This window comes from Anomaloglossus baeobatrachus, chromosome 2, assembly GCF_048569485.1.
Source record: "Anomaloglossus baeobatrachus isolate aAnoBae1 chromosome 2, aAnoBae1.hap1, whole genome shotgun sequence".
In the NCBI taxonomy this organism is placed as follows: domain Eukaryota; kingdom Metazoa; phylum Chordata; class Amphibia; order Anura; family Aromobatidae; genus Anomaloglossus; species Anomaloglossus baeobatrachus.
In genome coordinates this window covers 447479538-447504011 of record NC_134354.1, presented here as the reverse complement: position 1 = coordinate 447504011, position 24474 = coordinate 447479538, and the positions used below count along the sequence as shown (strand labels likewise).

General features: G+C 41.1%; 1 protein-coding gene across 1 annotated transcript in view; it reads right to left on the bottom strand.

Annotated features, from left to right (window-relative positions):
• Positions 1–12074: 12074 nt before the first annotated feature.
• Positions 12075–24474, bottom strand: part of RAI2 (retinoic acid induced 2) — a 175857-nt gene continuing 163457 nt past the window's right edge. The window contains exon 2 of the transcript XR_012750252.1: positions 12075–12803. The gene's annotated coding sequence lies outside the window, so the exon portion shown is untranslated. The remainder of the gene's footprint in view (positions 12804–24474) is intronic.

Here is a 24474-nt window from a genome sequence, read left to right as displayed (position 1 = left end):
CTCCCAGGTGGCTTGTGGCAAACTTTAAATTACACTTTTTATGGCTATCTTTGAGAAATAGCTTTCTTCTTGCCACTCTTCCATAAAGGCCAGATTTGTGCAGTGTACGACTGATTGTTGTCCTATGGACAGACTCTCCAACCTCAGCCGTAGATCTCTGAAGTTCATCCAGAGTGATCATGGGCCTCTTGGCTGCATCTCTGATTAGTCTTCTCCTTGTTTGAGATTAAATTTTAGATGGACAGCCTAGTCTTGGTAGATTTGCAGTGGTATGATATGCCTGCCATTTCAATATGATCGCTTGCACAGTACTCCTTGGTGCTCCTTGGGATGTTTAAAGTTTTGGAATTCTTTTTGCAACCAAATCCGGCTTTATTCTTCTCCACAACAGTATCACGGACCTGCCTCTTGTGTTCCTTGGTCTTCATGATGCTATCTGTGCTTTTAACAGAACACAGACTATCACAGAGCAGTTGCAGTTATACGGAGACTTGATTACACACAGATTGATTATATTTATCATAATCAGTTATTTAGGATAACATTGGATCATTCAGAGATCCTCAATGAACTTCTGGAGTGAGTTTGCTGCACTGAAAGTAAAGGGGCTGAATAATTTTGCACGCCCCAATTTTTAGTCATTTATTTTTTAAAAAAGTTTAAAATGAGCAATAAATTTTGTTCAACTTCACAATTGTGTCCCACTTGTTGTTGATTCTTCACCATAACATTAAAATTTGTATCTTTATGTTTGAAGCCTGAAATGTGGGGAAAGTTTGAAAAAATCAACGGAGGCCGAATACTTTCGCAAGGCACTTTATTTAGGTCATGGCTGAGTTATGTTTTTTTTTATCCATAAACATCTGTGTATGCTTTTTGTTCTAAGAGTTGCATACCAAGGGTCTTTTGAGACATGATTTTGCATTAACAAATTGTATCTTTGTGTTACAAATCTTCAGTATCTGCGCATGCTGAGTTTTTTGTGCAGAGTTTCTGCACCAAAAAAAAAACACCTTGTGGCAGAAAACACAACAAAACACGTGTTTATTCTGTGCGTTTTTTTGCCATGCGGTTTTTTTATGTGAAATCGAGGGCTAAAGACGCCAGAAAAAACACCAACAATTGACATGCTGCAGGTTTTTTTTCAGCACCCAAAACTGCAAGGAAAAAAAGCACAGCAGAATTCTCATAGACATCGCTGACATAAGGATAGACCTGCAGATTTGGCAACAAACTGCACAACAAAAACCGCATCAAAACCGTACTGTGCGCACAAGGCCGAAGAACTCTCTCCCAAGTTAAACTTCACCTGTACTCACCTGCAGTCATTCTTCTGCCATTTTTCTGTTTATAGTTTCTTCCGTTATGTTAATTGAACAATTTAAAAGAAACTGTCACCAAGATCAGTTGCCTATCCTGATAATCTGTCTAAATTATTTACTTATTGTAGTCACAACCATTGAATGCCTCTCCCTTATTTAATATGGCTGTGGGAAATTGAGTAATTTGATCCCTCTTAGTACTGCAAGAAGGTTGTGAAGAGTTGCCAAGAGAAAGGGCGTTTATTTCAGACACCTGCGGTTATGAAAAAGGAATATAAACCTAGAGATAAATGATTAAGCTGAAGAACTATAGTTGCCCTTTCTGTTTGTCAGACTGACTGCGTCTTGTGGAAATCCTGCAGAAAACCCTGAAGTTTCCTCTTTGAGTTTTTGACCAGTTGAAGTCCCAGCCTCTTAGCAAAGGGGCAGAGCTTGTCCTAAAGTGGGCAACACATGGAAGAACCAGCTGCAGTCAGTTGTCTTACAGCCAGACACTGAAGAGTGAGAATGAAAGGGACATATGACTCCCTGAAACACAGGAACCAGCATCAGAAAAATTGCTAGGATATATTTTTTTTGTGAATTTGCGGTGTTTTAATGTTCCTTTTAAAAGCTGCAGTTCTCATCTTACTTGGTGACTTGAAAGTGTCCACAGACCTTTTATCTAGAGAGTGTAGGAGTAAATTGACTTTCACCAGAGGATACAGGAAAACTATTTTCTACCTTTTAAGGTATACCTTTAAAAAAAAATGTGAACTTTTGTCTATACTGAGACATACTAGTGAATGCTGAAGATCCAGTTTTGTTTTTTTTGAAGAAATCTGCACACTGCTTTTATTAGGCACCACTTGATGATATGGTCTAAGGTGGCTAGCTTGGATGGCAATGCATGCACTAGTGCTTTAATGCCGTGACAAATCAGTCAGAATATCCATATGTTTAGCCTCTTTCTTTCTCATAGTGCCAAATCCATAAAGTTAGCATTCTTATTTTAGTTCCAATCTACATCATCTCAGTATTTGTGTAAAACATCCAGAATTATCACTTGGAGTTCGCACTCATGCCCTTTTTTTGCCATTTCGGTGGTGCTTATCTCATGTTTTAACCTCATTTGATTTGGATGTACTTATCTTTAATAAATTGGTTGTCTGTTTTTATTACATTTTTTTTATATAACGTATATTATGTAACAGCTGAATGCTTCTATTCTGAGAATCTTGTGATTAAATCTCAATTTTTAAAATTGTGCATTTTGGGTATTTATTTCATAAATAGTAACCACATGATATTTTAGTATGGATCACACATGATATTTTAGTATGGATCATAAGTACTGGTCCCAATATTCAGTTGGTGCTTTTTTTTTTTTTTTCAATATCTGGTTTTATGGAAATGTATTTCAGCGTAACTCAATGTTCTGAGGATGCATAATAAACTAACATGATCTAAGCCAAGAAACATGGGTACCAACAAATCATCCCCAATATTAGACATCTAAAGAAGTGAATTGCTTCTCCTTGCCACTTAAGCATATGTAATTTTATTCTTTTGCTTTGATATCTGAAGAGCCATTTTACATTTTCATCAATATGCGACCTAGATTATTAGAGGAATGGGGGGGGCTGCAATACCAAGACAGGTTATTAAACTTGGGGTTAGTTAGGAAAAACAAAGGCTTAGGGGGATCTAATCACAATGTATAAATATATGAGGGGACAGTACAGAGACTTTTCCAAAGATCTCTTTACACCTAGGCCTGCGACTGGAACACGGGGGCATCCGCTACGTCTTGAGGAAAGAATGTTTATTCATAATCACAGATGAGGATTCTTTACTGTACGAGCAGTGAGACTATGGAGCTCTCTGCCGTATGATGTTGTAATGAGGGATTCACTAGTAAAATTTAAGCAGAGCCTGAACGCATTTCTTGAAAAATATAATATTACCAGTTATGTATATTAGATTTTATGACAGGGTGTTGATCCAGGGAACTAGTCTGATTGCCATATGTGGAGTCAGGAAGGAATTTTTTTCCCCATTGGAGCGGTTTGCCACATTGGGTTTTTTTTGCCTTCCTCTGGATCAACATGTTAGGCTACGGGTTGAACTAGATAGACTTAGAGTCTCCCTTCAACCTTAAAGACTATGAATATTCAAAAGTGTAGTCAAATACTATACTAATTCTATGGTTTAATTTATTACTGATGACAGTATCTGTCTGACCCAGTGGGACACCGGACAATGCTCTGGTGGGTCCCTGAGCATGATGTACAAGGGAGCCCATCGATAACTGGCCCTCAGCAGCAAAAAATGGCCATCGGGCCTATAGCCCGGCAGCTGACGTCAGCGAGCAGCGCATGGCAGTGACGCCTCTGATAGGCCGGTGATCATTTTAACGACTGTGCTGGCAAGTGGACACCACTCGGGAATGGGAGCAAGTGAGTATGTGTTGTTTTTATTTTCTATGGGTTTTTTTTTTTTTTTCTTTTTCTACATGGCTGGTATGCAGTAGGCTATGTGGAGGCCTAATACTGTTGACAGGGGACTATGTAGGGTACGAACTGTATTTAAGGGGCTATGTGGGTGCTAATACTGTCTACATGGGACTATGTTGGGGCTCATACTTTATATAGGGGGAAGAAGAGAAATTTCCAGCAAACTTGTCCAAGTAAAATTTTTATTTTTTTTTTTAAAAAATAAAAAAATCTTTATTTTAAATACATATTAAAAAGTCCATATCAGGGTCAATGAGAGAACATGTAAGAGAGGACGCGTTTCGAACGTAGTGTTCTTAGTCTGTCTCTAACCCTTCTGGTCACAGGACTGATTAAAAAGGGCTGAGATCCGGACATGTGATCAGATGAGCAGAGAGAGTATAGCAAAGAATTAACCCTGTAAGTGATAAAACATTACAAATGTTTTTACAATAGAAAAAACACATCCAAGAAGAAACACTGGAAATTGTGCACATATAAAATATTAGTAAGCATACAGTACATTTCTTTTGTTCAAACCCATAGGGGATCTCGTACCCATCAAAAAAAATCCACTTTATCTCCCTCTGGAATAGAATATCTTTTAAATCCCCCCCCCCCTTTTGGTAGTCTCACTTTTTTGATAGCATTAATTTTCATGCTGCTGCAGTTACCAGCATGCATGTCCCGAAAGTGCTGGGAAGCCCCCGACAGACTCCTAGAGGTAACATTATTTACATCATATATATATGTTCAGATATTCTTTTCCTTAGGGGGCGTGAAGTGCTACCTATGTATTGCAGCTGGCAGGCCGTACAAGAAATAAGATAGACCACATGATCTGAACCACAATTAATCATGGAAGTGATTTCATAAGATTTCTTATCTACATATGAAGACATTTTTTTTACATTACTCATGTAGCCGCAGAGCCCGCACGTTTTATGCCTGCATTTGTAAGAGCCTGTAGTAGGTAACCAATTGCGGGTAGTTTTCTCCACATTTCCATTATTACACTTACTAGTGTGATCACTCGGCGATAATTTGGAACTCAAGGTAGTGTTCCTTTTTGATACAAACTTGACACCCTCGTTTAAAATTTGGTGTAAAGTATCGTCAGTTGACAAAATAGTGAGATATTTTTTGATGATCCGGATCACATCATAGTAATTTCTACTAAATTTTGTGGAGAAAACCAGCGGCAATTTATTTTGGGGACCAGTGGTGACTTTAGTTGTTTCAAGGTATTGAGAGCTATTTTTAAAATCCGTTTTGAGTTTTGCTCTCTGTAAATTTTTGGTATTATATCTCTGGCAAGAAATCTCCCGTCAATGATGTTACATTCCGCTTCAAAGCTCTTTTGATTAGTACAACACATCTTGGCCCGTATGTACTCTCCTGTAGGGATGTTCTCTATTACATGTTTGGGGTGGCAACTCTTTGCATGTAGCAAGGAGTTACCTGCTGTGGGTTTTCGGTAAAGACTACAGTCAATTATACCAGTATCAGAGTTTCCACAGTTTCCAAATTTAATTTTTTGTGGATCATGAAAAAATGAGAAAAATAGATTATGGGCATTATTGCTGATGTAAGAAATGAAATTTCTTTCGGCCCTCCATCACAGTCACCTTCTCTCATGTCATTTTGAAGAAGTAATTGCCCACCCCTACTATACACTACACTATGTTCCAAATTATTATGCAAATTAGATTTAAGTGTCATAGCAATTTTTTTTTATTATTTCAATGAAACTCATTGATGCTATTGTCTCAGGGTTCTTTCGATCACTGAAATCAATTTCAGATACCTATGATAATTAGTTTGCCAGGTGAGCCAAATAAAAGGAAAACTGGATGTTCCACAATATTAAGCAGGCCACAGTTTTCAACTAACATGGGAAATAAAAAGGATCTCGCTGCTGCCGAAAAGCATCAAATAGTGCAATGCCTTGGACAAGGGATGAAAAAATTAGATATTTCATGAAAACTTAAGCATGATCATCGTACTGTGAAGAGATTTGTGGCTGATTCAGAGCACATACGTGTTCATGCTGATAAAGGCAGAATGAGGAAGGTTTCTGCCTGGCAAGTTCATCGTATTAAGAGAGCAGCTGCTAAAAAGCCATTACAAACCAACAAACAGATATTTGAAGCTGCTGGTGCCTCTGGAGTCCCTCGAACCTCAAGGTGTATGATCCTTCAAAGGCTTGCTGTGGTGCATAAAACTACTATTCAGCCACCCCTAACCAGTGCTCACAAGCAGAAACGGTTGCAGTGGGCTCAGACATACATGAAGACTAATTTTCAAACAGTATTATTTAATGATGAGTGTCGAGCAACCCTGGATGGTGCAGATAGATGGAGTAGTAGATGGTTGGTGGATGGCCACCATGTAACAAGAAGGCTGCAACGTCAGCAAGGAGGTGGAGTAATGTTTTGGCTCGGAGTCATGGGGAGACAGCTCGAAGGCCCCTTTAAGGTTCCTGAAGGTGTGGAAATGACCTCTGCAAAGTAAATAGTTTCTGAGTGTCAACTTTCTTCCATGGTACAAAAAGAAGAAACGTACCTTCAGGAGGAAAATAATCTTCATGCATGACAATGCACCATCTCATGCTGCAAAGAATACCTCTGTGTCATTGGCTGCTATGGGCATAAAAGGAGATAAACTCATGGTGTGGCCACCATCTTCCCCTGACCTCAACCCTATAGAGAACCTTTGGAGTATCATCAAGCAAAAGATCTATGAGGGTGGGAGTCAGTTCACATCAAAACAGCAGCTCTGGGGGGCTATTCTGACATCATGCAAAGAAATTCAAGCAAAAACTCACAAGTTGAATGGATGCAAGAATTGTGAAGTTGATATCAAAGAAGAGCTCCTGTGTTAACATGTAACTTGGCCTGTTAGGATTTTTTGGATTTAAATAGCTTTTTATTTCAGTGAATGTGACCTACTAATGCTGCAAATTCCACAACTGAGCATTTTCAGTTCTTTAAAACCTATAAAATGTTTAGAAACGCTAACATGCCTTATAATTTGGAACAGTGCTTTTTGAGTTTTTTTTTAATTTTGAAGATTATATTGTTATCATTGGGAGGTTTCTTCAATAAACTTCAATGTATACTCTAACGGATGATGACTTTTATTGGACTGACTGTCATTTGCACCGACCATTTAGGAAAATCAGAGAAAAATATCATTTGCATAATAATTTGGAACATGGTGTATATAAAGAACTCCAGTGTATAATCGTAGTAATATTAATGAGTATTGTGGTTTTTAATCATATTGTATTATTTGATGAGCGAGCATCAGGGTGCTCGGGAACTTATGGTGCTCAGCCGAGTATCACAGGTGCTCAAATATTTCATCTGTGAAACAACTACAACAACATATAGGCTTGTTTCACTGAATGATGCGTGCAATCACCCAAGGCCGGGAGAGCAATTTGCAGTCTCTGGCTCTCAATGGGGTTAAAGCAATGTTTTCAGATGTACTGTCAAGACAAAAAAAAAAAAAAAAAAAAATAAATAAAAATATATATATATATATATATATATATATATATACACACACACAGTTAGGTCCAGAAATATTTGGACAGTGACACAAGTTTTGTTATTTTAGCTGTTTACAAAAACATGTTCAGAAATACAATTTTATATATAATGGGCTGAAAGTGCACACTCCCAGCTGCAATATGAGAGTTTTCACATCCAAATCGGAGAAAGGGTTTAGGAATCATAGCTCTGTAATGCATAGCCTCCTCTTTTTCAAGGGACCAAAAGTAATTGGACAAGGGACTCTAAGGGCTGCAATTAACTCTGAAGGCGTCTCCCTCGTTAACCTGTAATCAATGAATAAGTTAAAAGGTCTGGGGTTGATTACAGGTGTGTGGTTTTGCATTTGGAAGCTGTTGCTGTGACCAGACAACATGCGGTCTAAGGAACTCTCAATTGAGGTGAAGCAGAACATCCTGAGGCTGAAAAAAAAGAAAAAATCCATCAGAGAGATAGCAGACATGCTTGGAGTAGCAAAATCAACAGTCGGGTACATTCTGAGAAAAAAGGAATTGACTGGTGAGCTTGGGAACTCAAAAAGGCCTGGGCGTCCACGGATGACAACAGTGGTGGATGATCGCCGCATACTTTCTTTGGTGAAGAAGAACCCGTTCACAACATCAACTGAAGTCCAGAACACTCTCAGTGAAGTAGGTGTATCTGTCTCTAAGTCAACAGTAAAGAGAAGACTCCATGAAAGTAAATACAAAGGGTTCACACCTAGATGCAAACCATTCATCAATTCCAAAAATAGACAGGCCAGAGTTAAATTTGCTGAAAAACACCTCCTGAAGCCAGCTCAGTTCTGGAAAAGTATTCTATGGACAGATGAGACCAAGATCAACCTGTACCAGAATGATGGGAAGAAAAAAGTTTGGAGAAGAAAGGGAATGGCACATTATCCAAGGCACACCACATCCTCTGTAAAACATGGTGGAGGCAACGTGATGGCATGGGCATGCATGGCTTTCAATGGCACTGGGTCACTTGTGTTTATTGATGACATAACAGCAGACAAGAGTAGCCGGATGAATTCTGAAGTGTACAGGGATATACTTTCAGCCCAGATTCAGCCAAATGCCGCAAAGTTGATCGGACGGCGCTTCATAGTACAGATGGACAATGACCCCAAGCATACAGCCAAAGCTACCCAGGAGTTCATGAGTGCAAAAAAGTGGAACATTCTGCAATGGCCAAGTCAATCACCAGATCTTAACCCAATTGAGCATGCATTTCACTTGCTCAAATCCAGACTTAAGATGGAAAGACCCACAAACAAGCAAGACCTGAAGGCTGCGGCTGTAAAGGCCTGGCAAAGTATTAAGAAGGAGGAAACCCAGCGTTTGGTGATGTCCATGGGTTCCAGACTTAAGGCAGTGATTGCCTCCAAAGGATTCGCAACAAAATATTGAAAATAAAAATATTTTGTTTGGGTTTGGTTTATTTGTCCAATTACTTTTGACCTCCTAAAATGTGGAGTGTTTGTAAAGAAATGTGTACAATTCCTACAATTTCTATCAGATATTTTTGTTCAAACCTTCAAATTAAACGTTACAATCTGCACTTGAATTCTGTTGTAGAGGTTTCATTTCAAATCCAATGTGGTGGCATGCAGAGCCCAACTCGCGAAAATTGTGTCACTGTCCAAATATTTCTGGACCTAACTGTGTGTGTGTGTATGTATGTGTGTGTGTGTGTGTGTGTGTGTGTGTGTGTGTGTATATATATATATATATATATATATATATATATATATATATATATATATATATATATATATATAATAAAAACCAACCTGTAATCCCTTCCCCTGGAAATGCTGTTTCTCAAGTTGAGTACTTTTAGAGTGTCTGATAGTTCGACTTCAGGACCGAGCACTTTACTGCTCGCACATCTCTAATTATTTGGTCAGTGATATGTCGTCTGGTTATGGTGTTATGCAGTATTTGTCCCCTGTATGTGGAATTATTTGGTCAATAAGTGGTGGTAATATGTGGTCTGGTCATGGTGTGGCGGCATTTGTCCCTTTTTTGTATGTGGTATTATTCAGTCACTGTTGTGGTAATATGTGATCTGGTCATGGTGTGGCGTTTTGTCCTTATGTATGGTGTGATATATTGGTTACCATACAGCCTGGTTATCGTGTTTCGGTATGTCTCCCTTGTATGTGGCATTATTCAGTCACTATGTGGTGGTAATATGTTTGGTACTTGTCCGTTGTATGTAGTATTATTGGTCTTGTTATAGTGAGTTATGTTTTTGTTCTCTGATATTAATTAGGAGATTATTTCGATTAAATATTTGGGAGTTTAACCCCTCTCAATCCTGTGACTATTACACAGCAGCAGAGATGCATTTATAGGGTTCTCCGGTGAAAACAAGTAATCGACTCCACAGAATATGTGATAGCTTAGTGATTGGTGGGGATCCAACTGCAGGGATCATACTGATATTTTATTCCCATTAGAATGGAGCTGGTGTTCAATTCAACCATTGATTCATTCATTCCCTCAGTTGCTGCGAGTGCTGTACTTAGCTTTTTCTGGCGGCACCAAAACGGATGAATGGAGCTGCGGTCACACATTTCAACCTGCCGCTGCATTTTATAATGGGAATTAAAAGTACCTTGTAAGGTATTAAATGTTATTCTTTTGATCGTAATGGTTTCCAATGGGCGGATTTCACCAATTAATAAGTTAGCGCCAATCTTGTGGATCGCTGATAACTTGTTTTCACCAAAAAACCTAATATAAACTTTCATAATTGTACATTGCAGTTATGGTGTGCGCTCAGTTGATGTGCAGGAGCCACCTGTATTTTACTGTTGACACTGCACTATAATTGTGACAACTGCTTACAAGTATTGTCATATAGCTGTAGAGTCTGCTCCTGTGGGCCACAGACACCCCAGTCTGACCCTGGGGACAACTATTCCCTTTTTAAAATTGAATTAATATTTCCCTTCACTCCTTCTTGTTCCTGAACAGTAAGGGTACTGTCACACTAAACGATGTACCAGCGATTCCGACCACGATTCGACCTGGTCAAGATCGCTTGTAAGTCGCTGGTGAGATGTCACACAATCAGACCTTGCCAACGACGCAGTAACGATAGAGGTCGCAGTAGTGACCTGTATAACGATTTCGCCGGTCATTGGGACCCTGTCACACAGCGTCAAACATAGCAATGCGTCCTGCTCTGCGGGAGCCCGACGACCAAAAAATGAACCAGAACAGTGTGTAACGATCAGCGATTTCACAGCAGGGGCCAGGTCGCTGCTTGGTGTCACACACAGCGAGATCGCTGATGAGGTCACTGGTATGTCACAAAACCTGTGACTTGGCAGCGATCTCCCTAGCGATCTCGCTATGTGAGAAGTACCCTTAAGAACTTGTGGATTTTTTTATTTAGGAAGAAAATGGTAAAATAAGACACGCAAAAACAAAAAAAGCTTATTATGAATGTTTAAGTTTGGGAGGACTGGAAATAAAAAATGTAAATATATGTGTGTGAAGAGCGAGAAATAGACAGAGACACACACACACACACACACACACACACGTATGTGTATATAATATACATACATGCAGATGGTGAAATAAGTATTCAATACTTCACCAATTTTCTAAGTAGATATGTTTCTAAAAGCTTCTATTGACGTTTATTTACCAGATGTCGCTAACAATCCATCCAATTCATACAGGCAAAGAAATTAAGCCATAGCTATCAAATTGTATCATGGAATAATGGGAAATGACACAGGGAAAAAGTAGTGAACCTACTTACTACTTTGTACGTAAAAGAACCATTGTTGGTGATTTAGAGCTTCAATACTCCTCCTGTATGGAAAAACGAGTAGCATGCATGGCTCGGGAGTGATTTTGGTCCATTCTTCCACACAAACTCTATTCTTCAATATATTTTCTTTTGGATTCAGGTCAGGTGATTGACTGGGATATTCTAGTAGTTATTCTTTCTCTGAAACTAATTGAGAGTTTCCTTGGCTGTGTCTTTGGGATTATTGTTTTGCTGAAATGTCCACCATCGTTTCATCTTTACAGTGTTATTTAAATGTTATTGAGCAAACTAAACTCAAATGGACATGCTTTTTATTCAGCAATGAAGTGTTGAGGGGTGTGTGCATACAGGCCATAGAGTTGAGTACATTACTTTATTGTTTTCTTTAAACAATTGCACCTGCTGATCAGAAGTCTGTTTTAAGCTTTCCACAGGTGGTCCTTGGAACAACTCTTTTGATTCTTTTCACTCTTCTGTCTGAAATCTGTTGGGGAGCACCTGGTCGTGGCCGCTTTATGGTGAAATGTTCTTTCCACTTACAGATCACAGCCCCCATCCGTGCTCACTGGAGCCTTCAGTAGTTTAGAAATTGTTCTGTAACCAATACCATCTGTATTTTTGGCTACAATAAGGTTGGCAAAGTCACTGAGTCAGCTTACTAATTTTACCCACCATGAGTAGAGATGTGTAAACCCGCAGATGTTCGCCAGGTCCTGATAAGGCCTTAATTTAGGTTCATGCCATTCAGTCATGTATCCCTCTTAAACTGTCTGCAGTCCAAATTATGAGTCACTCATGGTAGCATGCATTCCACTCTCTTTCACCCACACCAGAGACGTGCTCAGATATGAATAGAAAGTAAGACTGCTTTATTCCGGAAGTTGTACAAATATATATAACCGGGCTTATTGGCTAGGTGCCAAGAATACGTAACACATCTCCTATTGGATAAAGTAGAACAGTTTATTCTGTGATATACAATTTACTGTAATGTGCTTGGTTCCTCATTTATATTAAGCAATGTCAGCATGATTCACTTGTCACAAGAATAGCCCAGACTGTCTGTCTGAGTCTTATGCCAAGAAATATGTGTGGTACAGTTCAAACACCATCTTAAATCCTGTTCTTTATGGATATCTCCATGTAACTCTTATATACTCATAATAATTCATAATCTTGTCCATAACAGTCCCCCCTTTGGAGATAGCCAAAAAGTCTTTCCTTACTTTTCCCGAGTCTATTGATCTGTCCTAATGCCGATGGTTACCTCACTCACATACGAGATAACCCATCCCTTGTGGATGAATCTTCCCACCCAACAGACTATGCATAGGAAGCCAGATCCTGACCGTATTCTCTAGACTGTCCTCATGGCTATGTTCCGCTGGCACACGTTATTCAGGAAGGGGGAACGTGGCAGTAGTCCTCTAATGGGCTAATATTTATCAGGGTTGGTTTCACTCAAAGTCTCATGCTCCTTAGTCCTCAGACGTTAATGGTGGGACATCATCAAAGGTGGGATGCACAGTCATCTTCTGGTCCATATGCTTAGATATCATCGTCCTGGCACAAAGTATAGGGTAGAAGAGGGAAGACAGCCATCTCCTGGTCTCAGGCAGGTCCGACATATCTTTGTAGTGGAATGCATGGATCTTCGTCCGAAAGAAAAAGAGTGAGAGGAGAGAGAGAAAGATTGAGAAAAGAGAGAGGAAAAGAGGAGAGAGAAAAAGAAAAGAGAGAAAAATCTAGATCTGGTTGGATCTGGAGGAGAAAACTCAAACGTGTATTAGGCAAATGTTTTAACAAACAAACAACAAGCTTAGTTGAAGTATCTGGGGGTACTTCTAAACAGTATTTCATAGGGTCTCAACCTAGTGGTCCCTGCTGGGGTGTGTCTGACACTGAACAATGCAAGGGGAAGACTCTCATGCCCTTGCCTTCTACACTGCCCCATCTTCCCAACCTTCCCTCTATTCTGTGGCTGGTATGGGGTGTGTAGAGTCAGTTCTGTGTCTAAGGCCTGCCATATCTCTTTGGCTGGCAGTGAAAGCAGGTCACTAGCCACTTTCCATGGTCTCCGGGAGCCCACAGCTGCACCCTATCTCAGTCCTCTTCTTCTTCTGAGACTTGCTCTTGTAGGGTCAGGACAATGTTTTCTCAAGACTTTCCATCTATCCTCTTTTCTTCACATCGGGGTCATTCAAAAAGCACAGATTGACTGACTGTTTCTTTGGGGAGTGGTCTTGGGGCTTCTTTGGATGTTCTGTCAGTGGGGGCACTTCATACTGCTTCCCTTGACTCCCCCAATGTAGGTTTCAACCCTGCTCACCGCAACTCTGTCTGGCAATAGCAAAGCTTCCATCCGTTCTTCTATGGCCTCATGGCGACGTACAGTTCCATTGGCAGTGATCAAGTCTCTTGTCCTCCACAGAGTAGATGCTGGCTGCCATCTTGCAGGCCTCAACGAGAGCACATACATCTGCTTCTTCACAGACAGGCATGCGGGTAGCGACTGCTCTATCAGCACAGCGTCTTCTGCTACCAGCACCATACCCATGTGGAACCGTCTTCTTGATGCACATCTTGATCCATCCGCAAAGGGGTTAAGTCAGGGTCCAAAGGTGTATCCGTCACTGTATCGAATCCAGAGTTTCCTCAGCTATGCCAGAGTCGACTACCTCTTCCACCAAGGTGTCAGAGGTGGGACACTCCCCCCTTGGAAGAGGGAGAAGTATAGCAGGATTAAGGACCCCACACCGGGAGTTGGTGACTTTGTCAGGGAGCAGTGATGTCATACGGGCACTGATCTTCAACTGGTGCTTTAGGTAGGTGTTCAATCTGGCTGAGTAGTGTTCAAAGGGCTGCTGTCTTCCTCCATGGCAAACATGTAGAATGACGTCTGGGCTGGAGATGACGTGATGATACTCTTCAGGTGACTGTGACTGTAACTCAGGTGACTGTGACTGTAGTTGTTTGCATATGGGCTCTCGGAGACCTGATACAAAGGACTATACCTAGGTTTGTAAGAAAGAGCAATGAGTGTAACTTGGGGTCAGGAGAACACTGAAATTCTAAAAACTAAGTTCCCCTAAAACCCCGGGGAAAGAGAAGAGCACAAGAGTGTTTGGAAACTAGCAAGCAGCACCCCCTGACTACATATACACAACTCTCCCTGCACTCTCCCTCATCCCGACGGTAGAACTGATGGTGGTCAGGGTTGGGCCTCCAGCGTATCCCTCTCTCCTGTCAGACCCTGCAAACTAAGAAACAAAGGATTACTGGGTGCTGCCAACGAAAAACCCTAATATATGTCAACTCCTGATGATCAATGTCCCCTTGGGACCACATGAACCTCCACCCTCTCTATCAGGGAACTCTTGTGCAAGCTACCGGCAGGATAACATACAAGTGAGAATATCTCAAACCAGGCTAAGCATCAACTGCCATAGGCAGAAAAATATTCACTGTCCACCAGGACTAATAGCGAGCAGCCTATATGGTCTTCTAAACTGTATACTAGATACAGCAAAAACAAACATGCAAAAGTGAAGGGAAAAGGTTTCCACAGGACTATCAGCAATAACCTCTGCTAAGGTTCATTAGTGGGAACACAATGGGGAACAACTGCATATATGACCAAAAACGGAGTGTGTGTTTCAGGTCCCTGTCTCCCCCCTCTGCAGTCCCTGCTATGTCAGCAATAAACAGAGCAGTGGCTGTGGCTGCTGAAACAAAAATGGGGAACTGGGTGTCGGCTGGACTAAAACGGCGTCAAAAGATGAACTATGTAGTGTCTGAGTTAAAACGTCCACTAAAGATAATTACCGATAAGAAACAGCCGCTAAAAGAAGAAGTAGGTGTTGGCTAAAAATGGCGTCTGAAGAGTCCTGGGAGGGAGTGACATGTATTGTGACATCTACATTCACGAGGTATTCAATCTGTCACTGGGAATACGGATTATATAGAGACCCCTGGGCTGACCCTGTAACTAGGGACCCTGTGCTTGCCCTCATCTCGACGGTAGACCTGATGGTGGTCAGGGCCGAGCCTCCAGCGTATCCCTATCTCCTGTCAGACCCTGATAACTATCCCCATACCATACCCCACCCAGGGCTGGGCAAAACACTGAGTGACAGAAAGAAATCTACATTCAGAACAGGAAATAATGGGGTGGGCTTACGTGGACACAGTGCTCCACAGACAGCACACAAGTCCACCCTATATATCAGCTTATGTTTCTTATTTTCACAGACAGGTAAAATACACATAGTGTAGTTGCTAGATTCAGAATTACTCATCAATTCTCATCTAATCTCCCCCCTTGGGAGAATTCTCCATTTCAACATACGTACATTCACAGGACACTGAAATAGAAACTAACACTTTTTTTTTTTTTTTTTTCCTTTCAATTTCAACCCTACGGTGTTATACACCAAAAACTGCGTACATTATACATAAAACATCTTCCAGTGTCACTTGGGTGATAAGGTACATGCACTCTCACTGTAAACCCGCAAACCTGGCTCCATTACTGGCCAGAAAGAATCCCCAGCTTTAATCTGGGTGAGCCTATACAAATCAGTTTTGGTGGTGGGGTGAATCATTGTTAAATCATTGTCATCTTCCTGCCCCCCCTCTGTGTCTTCTGTTGCTCCAGCAACAAATAGGCCAGTGGCCTTGGGACTTAAGATGGCTGGAAAAGGGAACTAGGTGCGGCCCGACCTGAAATGGCGTCTGGGCAGGCTAGGGAGGGCGTTTGGTGGGCAGGGGGACAAACTACACATGTCCAACCCTCTGGGGACGACTTATGAGGGTGGGGCGTTGTTTCCTAATGGGCTTGGCCACTTCCTGAGGTGCCATTTTCTGAGCTGATGCAATATAGAAATATCTACTATCTCCATCACATTCCTCTTTCCATGCCAATTTTCTAACATCTTTTGACGTTCTATACCATGCCTCAGCATCCATAAGGAGATCTTTATCTTTTAAATCCCTCGTTTATTTAACAAGACATCTTTCCATTATTGCTCCTCTAATCTCCCTCTTGGCAGTGATCACTGCCACCTTGAGGCGCGACTTCATATTTTTTTAACATACTTTTTACCTTTTTGCTCGCTTACTAATTCTTCTGCCGTTAACTTGACAGGTGTGGACTGATTAGACCCCATGCTGCAAGGGTACACGACCTAAAACTAACACGTCAACCTGGATGTCTGGTCTGTGCCGTAGTGCACTTCCTCTCCTGGGCCAGTGACTATACACATCCACAGAATGCCAAGATTTCTATCCACAAAACCACAACACAAACGGGTTGTCCTACCAGGAAGAAGTGTCACGTGGGTGATAGAAACTAAATTCACCCTCACTATATCTTACTTCGAGTACTAGTAACCTCTGTTCACACTATATACACCTTATTTGAACAAATCCGTCCAGAACATTAATACTCAATGATTAAGCCTAAAATCAAGGGTTTTCCCCAATGTATTCAATCCTAGGTAAGAATACACTGACATCCACTAAAACAAGACCAATGAGTACGCATACAACGTTCAACTCACTGCTTAGCAGGAAAACCGTACCAGGTAACAGTCAGGGTCCGTCCACCACTTTATACAACACTGCACCTGTACATAGAAAACCCTTCCAAATCTTCTATTCCCGAAGATCAGGTCCGTCCAAGCCCTTATCAAACATCAACTATCGACCGGACATGTCACACACCAGTGTATCTCGCAGTATACATAAACAGTATACATAAACAGTTAACTTCAAAGTACAGCTTCAGAGTTTTTTTTTCCTTCACTCAAAGACAGCTCTCACTATATTATCGTGACACTCGTGACACTTCCTCTTTTTGGCAGCCGTACGAACAAACCACACAGAACTTTGCGTTTCTCGTAACCAGCAAGTACTCCACCTGCTGCAAATAGACAGACATTTCAACAGGTAGACACAGGTAAACACAATGACATAACAATAAGGACACTATATACACCATCCAGGTGGCTGATCTCACCTGCAGATATAACCATATATATCCATATAACCAGCGTATATAACAACTTCCTCATTTTCCCCTGCAGTTAAGTCAGAGAAAAATAACATAGAACTTCTGCTTTTCTCCAAAGGGGAATCATGAATGGATAAGAAAGTCGGGTTTAACACTGCGCTAAAACCATGAAGCCAAACGATGTGATGAATTCTTTGCTATATTTTCTTTATTTAGGCCAAGTCTACATGTTTCAAAGGCATGTCCGCCTTCTTCATCAGGACAAAGGAAAAAACAGCATGCTGTTTTTTCCTTTGTCCTGATGAAGAAGGCGGACATGCCTTTGAAACATGTAGACTTGGCCTAAATAAAGAAAATATAGCAAAGAATTCATCACATCGTTTGGCTTCATGGTTTTAGCGCAGTGTTAAACCCGACTTTCTTATCCATTCATGATTCCCTGTTGCATCATCGGGGCTGCTGCTTGACCATTTACTGCATACATAGGAGTTGTGCCTGTCACAACTTCCATAGGTGAGCACCTGTTTTCATTTTCTAAGCCTGCATTGTTTGCCAGATAAGACCCTATGTGCGCTTTTCTCTCCACAGCATTTTGCTTTTCTCCAAAGAGCAGACAAAAAAACCCTCAAACCACATTACATTTCATGTGATTTACGATTACATTTATACAGACAGATTAAGGTGAACCTGACCACCTTGGTGTGGGATCTCTTAGGACGGCTTATCTCATGCGAGATGGCGGTCATTAGGTGTCTAGACTGGGACAGCCCAACCCCCCCTTCGAAATGCAAGTACACGCAGGAGGTTTGCAAGGTGAGATTATACAAATTTTCTCACCTGCAGCTGGAGTGCGCATCTCCATCCCCTCCTGCAGTTGCATTCGAATCAAGGTGTTAGCACGGCCATCCGCCATCCAGAGCTCCGTCCTAAGGTTCGTTGGGCGCCAAATGATAAGGCCTTAATTTAGGTTGATGCCATTCAGTCATACATCCCTCTTAAACTGTCTGCAGTCCAAATTATGAGTCACTTGTGGTAGCATGCATTCCACTCTCTTTCACCCACACCAGAGACGTGCTCAGATAGGAATAGAAAGTAAGACTGCTTTATTCCGGAAGTTGTACAAATATATATAACCGGGCTTATTGGCTAGGTGCCAAGAATACGTAACACGTCTCCTATTGGATAAAGTAGAACAGCTTATTCTGTGATATACAATTTACTGTAATGTGCTTGGTTCCTCATTTATATTAAGCAATGTCAGCATGATTCACTTGTCACAAGAATAGCCCAGACTGTCTGTCTGAGTCTTATGCCAAGAGATATGTGTGGTACAGTTCAAACACCATCTTAAATCCTGTTCTTTATGGATATCTCCATGTAACTCTTATATACTCATAATAGTTCATAATCTTGTCCATAACAGTCCGTCAAGAGTTTAAAAAAAAAGTCCAGTTCGGGACGGGCTTGAACCTGAACTTGTGCCAAGACCCCAAACCCCATATAACTCTATGAATACCCAAACTTGTGTGGTGTAATATGGTGTTAGTAAGGGCTAAGGGGCTTCAAAATGAAGCAGAAAAAGGGATTAAAGCAGTTAAACTTACAGAGTCTCCGCGCGGCTGTTACACTGCTTCCGGGTCCACTCATTAAACCTCATGAATGGTTCTGCTCATCCCAATTGCTCTTGCACAGTGGCAATCAGGGTAATAATAAGGGGTTAATGACAGCTGTGATTTTTTCTAAACATCACAACTGTGATCAAGCCCAAGGTTCGTAATGGGTAGGAGGTCTATGAGAAACACTCCCCATTACTAATCGTGTAAGTAGAAAGAAATACACAAAACAGAAAAATCCTTTTATTTAAAAAAAAATAAAAACTGCAAAATGCAAAATCAACAAACTCCTCTTCGCAACTGGAATCTTGGACCAGTCTTTTGTAAATAATTCCAGGTCTCTCATATTTGAAGGGTTCTTTCTCCCAACAGCAATTTTAAGATCTCTCAACAAGTGTTCAATGGGATTTAGATCTGGACTTGCTGCTACCACTTCAGAACTCTCCAGCGGTTTTCCATCAATTTCTGGCTGCTTCTTGAAGTATGTTTGGGGTCATTATCCTGCTGAAAGACCGATTAACTATAACACAATCCGAGCTTTCTGACACAGGGCACTACGTTATGACCTAAAAATTTTTGGCGCTGGGTGCCTTGACTGTGTGCAAGGCATCATGAAATCTGAAGATTATTAGAGGCAGCAAAATGTCCCCAAAACCTCTTTGACCCTCCACCATATTTCACTGTAGGTACTTTGTAAGCCTCATTCCATTTTCTGTAAACAGCAGAATGATGTGCTTTCCCAAAAAGCTCTATCTTGGTCTCCTCTGTCCATTAGAAGCTTTCCTAAAAGTTTTTGGCTTGCGTACATTTTGCAAACCGCAGTCTTTATTTTATTATTTTATTTTTTTGTTTTTTTCAGCAGTAGGGTCCTCCTGGGTCTTCTGCCATAGCATTTCATTCAAATATCAACAGTTTGCGCTGACACTGATGCTTCCTAAGCCTGCAGGACACCTTGAATTTCTTTTTAATTTGATTGGAGCTGCTAATCCACCATGCGAACTTTCCTGTGTTTGCAACCTTTCATCAATTTGTCTCTGCCATCTACATCCAGGTAGATTAGCTATAGTGCCATGGGTTATAAACCTCTTGATTTATGTTGTGCACGATGGATAAAGGACCATCAAGATCTCTGGAGATGGACTTGTAACTAGAGATGAGCGAACCTGAGGTTCGTGGTTCGGAAACAGATTACCAAAAATACAAAGTTCGGATTCGACGTTCGAGTGAGTTACGAGTGCAAACAACTCAAGCGAGCAGCGCTGTGCTTGGGTATAAGTGATGGTCAGCGTTGTGCGAGCTGCTTGCAGTGTTTGAACAGCTCGCACTTGGGGTAAAGCCGTGTGATCAGATGCAGTGTACACACACACACAGAAAAAAAAATGAAAATCCAGCCCACCCTCCCCTAGAAGTGTTCTGCTTATGGCTGGCAGCATATGGGTGGAACAAGAAACTGGCCAATTATAGACTTCCATTGAGGATCAGATCAAGTCAGGGTCACAAACCGAACCTTATCTAAGGTTCAACTGTGCCCTCCAAATTTCCAAAGGTTTGTTCATTTCTACTTGTAACTTGAGATTGTTGATATTTTGCAACAATTTTCGGTCTCAAGTCCTTTACATAGTTGTTTTCTCCCTAACCCTAACTATTTCTATTCTCCATGCTTAGTGTGGCACACACAGACACAATGCAAAGATTGAGTCAACTTCTCCCCTTTTTTATCTGGCTACAGGTGTGATTTTTATATTGCCTACACCTGTTACTTAACACAGGTGAGTTTGGACAAACATCACATGCTTGAAACCAAGTTGTTTACCAACAATGTTGGAAAGGTGCCAAAAATTTTGTCTGGCCCATTTTTGGAGTTGTATGAAATAATGTCCAATTTTCCTTTTTTTTCCTTTTGTGTTGTGGAACAACACACACACACACACACACACACACACACACAAATATGTGTATAACAAAATGTAATTGCAAAAGTTTTCTGGGAGAAATACTTCATTTTCATTGATAATTTCAAGGGTGCCAACACTTTTTGCCATGAATGAAGCTGCAGAGCGCGGTAGACAATTTGTTTAAGGGAACGTGTCATGTCCCAAAACACTATTAACCTGTAGATGTCGGGCTCATCTTGAGGTTAAGAATGTTCTAAACCTTCCCTGCTGCTGCACTGAAAGCAAGGGTACTACAAGGAAATAAACTGTATTTCTCCTTTCAGCCACTGATTTTCAGCCATAGACACTGCTTCTGTCACCACACTGCTTAGTACACAGCTGTGTCTATAACCACACCCACGGCACTAACAGCTGGCTCAGCAATGCATCACTACAGAGTGCAGCTGCCAGTACAAGGGTGTGGTTACAGTTGCCTGTTAGTATATTGTACTGTAGTAGTGCTCTGGCTGCTCCTCTATGACTGAAAGCCAGAGACTGCCAGAAGGAATAAACATATTTCATTCTGGTAGCCCTGCTTTGAGTTGCGGCCGGGCAGCTTTAGAACGCTATTAACCTGACGATTAATTGGATACCTGCAGAGTAATAGCCCTTTGGGACGTGACAGGTTCCTTTTTAACTACAGTGCTTTGCAAAAGTATTCAGCCCCCTTGATTTGTTCAACCTTTCCCCACATTTCAGGCTTCAAACATAAAGATAAAAATTTTAATGTTATGGTGAAGAATCAACAACAATTAGGACACAATTGTGAAGTTGAACGAAATGTATTGCTTATATTAAACTTTTTTAAAAAAAATAACTGAAAAATGGGGCGTGCAATATCATTTGTCCCCTTTTACTTTCAGTGCAGCAAACTCACTCCAGAAGTTCATTGAGGATCTCTGATTGATTCAATGTTGTCCTAAATGACTGATGATAAATAGAAGCCACTTGTGTGTAATAAAGTCTCTGTATAAATGCACCTGCTCTGTGATAGTCTGTGTTCTGTTTAAAGCACAGAGAGCATCATGAAGACCAAGGAACACAACAGGCAGGTCCGTGATACTGTTGTGGAGAAGTTTAAAGCCTGTGTCATGATTCGCCTCCCTATCCACATGGCTAGGGGGTGGAGCCTTCTCTCGGGCCTCACTTCCGGCCCCTGGATGCCTTAAAACCTGACACTTCCAGTGAACCAGCGCCGGCTATAAGCTTAGCTCTGCTTTGCCTGTGATTGCTGGGCCTGTGAGTGATATCCTGATCTGTCTGTTCCTGTGCCCCCGTGCCCTTGTCTGTGTTCCGTCCCCTGGTCGTCCCTCCTGTCCTGTGTCCCCCCTCCTATTTCCCCACTCGGTTGCTTCCTCCGGTACTGACCTTAGCCTGACTTTGACTTTGCTTCTGCTTGCTCCTCTGGTCCTGCTTTTGCCCGTACGGTGTTTGACCCAGCCTGTCTGACTATTACTCACATACCCTGCAGTTCTGCCTCTCAGCTGTGCTGATTAGGCAGTGCATGAGAACGCTGTGTATTTACTTCCTGGTTCTCATTGCTCTGTGTAGTCGTCTGCTGCAGAGCTCTGGCTCCCCCTGGTGGCAGCATTACAGCCTGATTTTGTTACAAAAAGAGTTCCAAAACTTTAAACATCCCAAGAAACACTGCAAGCGATCATATTGACATGGAAGGAGTATCCTACCACTGCAAATCTTCCAAGACCCGGCTGTCCCTCAAAAATTTCATCTCAAACAAGGAGAAGACTGATCAAAGATGCAGCCAAGAGGCCCATGATCAATCTGGATGAACTGCAGAGATCTACAGCTGAGGTGGGAGAGTCTGTCCATAGGACAACAATCAGTACACTGCACAAATCTGGCCTTTATGGAAGAGTGGCAAGAAGAAAGCCATTTCTCAAAGATATCCATGAAAAGCGACGTTTAAAGTTTGCCACAAGCCACCTGGGAGACACACCAACATGTGGAAGAAGGTGCTCTGGTCAGATGAAACCAAATCGAACTTTTTGGGTACAATGCCAAATATGTTTGGCGTAAAAGCAACACAGCTCATCACCCTGAACACACCATCCCCACTGTCAAACGTGGTGGCAGCATCATGGTTTGGGCTTGCTTTTCTTCAGCAGGGACAGGGAAGATGGTTAAGATTGATGGGAAGATGGATGGAGCCAAATACAGGACCAGTCTTGAAGAAAACCTGTTGGAGTCTGCAAAAGACCTGAGACTGGGATGGAGATTTGTCTTCCAACAAGACAATGATCCAAAACAAAGCAATATCTACAATGGAATGGTTCACAAATAAACGTATGCAGGTGTTAGAGTGGCAAAGTCAAAGTCCAGACCTGAATCCAATCGAGAATCTGTAGAAAGAGCTGAAAACTGCTATTCACAAACGCTATCCATCCAACCTCACTCAGCTCGAGCTGTTTACAAAGGAAGAATGGGCGAGAATTTCAGTCTCTCGATGTGAAAAACTGATAGACACAAACCGCAAGCGATTTGTGGTGGCGCTACAAAGTATTAACTTAAAAGGGCCAAATAATATTGCACGCCCCATTTTTCAGTTATTTTTTACAAAAGTTTAAAATAAGCAATACATTTTGTTCAACTTCACAATTCTTTCCCACTTGTTGTTGATTCTTCACCAGAACATTTAAAATTTTTATCTTATGTTTAACTCCTTAGTGACGGAGCTAATTTTCACCTTAATGACCAGACCAAATTTTGCAATTCTGACCAATGTCACTTCATGAGGTTATAACTCTAGAACGCTTCAACGGATCCCGGTGATTCTGAGATTGTTTTTTCGTCACATATTGGACATGTTAGTACCAAATTTAGGACAACATTTTTTGCGTTTATGAAAAAAATTGAATTTTGGCAAATATTTTGAAAATTTAGCAATTTTCAACTTTTGAATTTTTATACCGTTAAACCAGAGATTTCTGTGACACAAAATAGTTAATAAATAACATTTCCCACATGTCTACTTTACATAAGCACAATTTTGGAAACAAAATTTTTTTTTGTTAGGAAGTTAGAAGAGTTCAAAGTTTATCAGCGATTTCTCATTTTTACATCAAAATTTACAAAACCATTTTTTAGGGACCACATCATATTTGAAGTGACTTCGATAGGCCTATATGACAGAAAATACCCAAAAGTGACACCATTCTAAAAACTGCACCCCCCAAAGTACTCAAAACCACATTGAAGAAGTATTAACCCTTCAGGTGCTTCACATGAACAAAAGCAATGTGGAATGAAAAAAAGCAAAAATTAAATTTTACCTACAAATGTTGCTCTAACCCAAATTTATTCACTTTTAGAAGAAATAACACAACAAAATGGACCACAAAACTTGTTCCCCACTTTCTTATGAACGCACGGATACCCCACATGTGGTCAGAAACCTCTGTTTGGACAAATGGGAGGGCTCGGAACAGAAGGAGCAATATTTGAATTTTGGAAAGCAAATTTGGCTGAAATAGATTGCGGGCACCATGTTGCATTTACAGGTCCGCTAAGGTACCTAAACAGAAGAAACCCCACACAAGTGACGCCATTTTGGAAACTAGACCCCTCAGGGGCTCTCCTAATGCAACATGGCGTCCGCTATTGATTCCAGACAATTTTGCAGTCAAATGGCACTCCTTCCCTTACGAGCCCCGCCGTGTGCCCAAACAGTTGATTTCCACCACATATAAGGTATCGCCAAACTCAGGAGAAATTGCACAATAAATTTCATGGTGATATTTTTCCT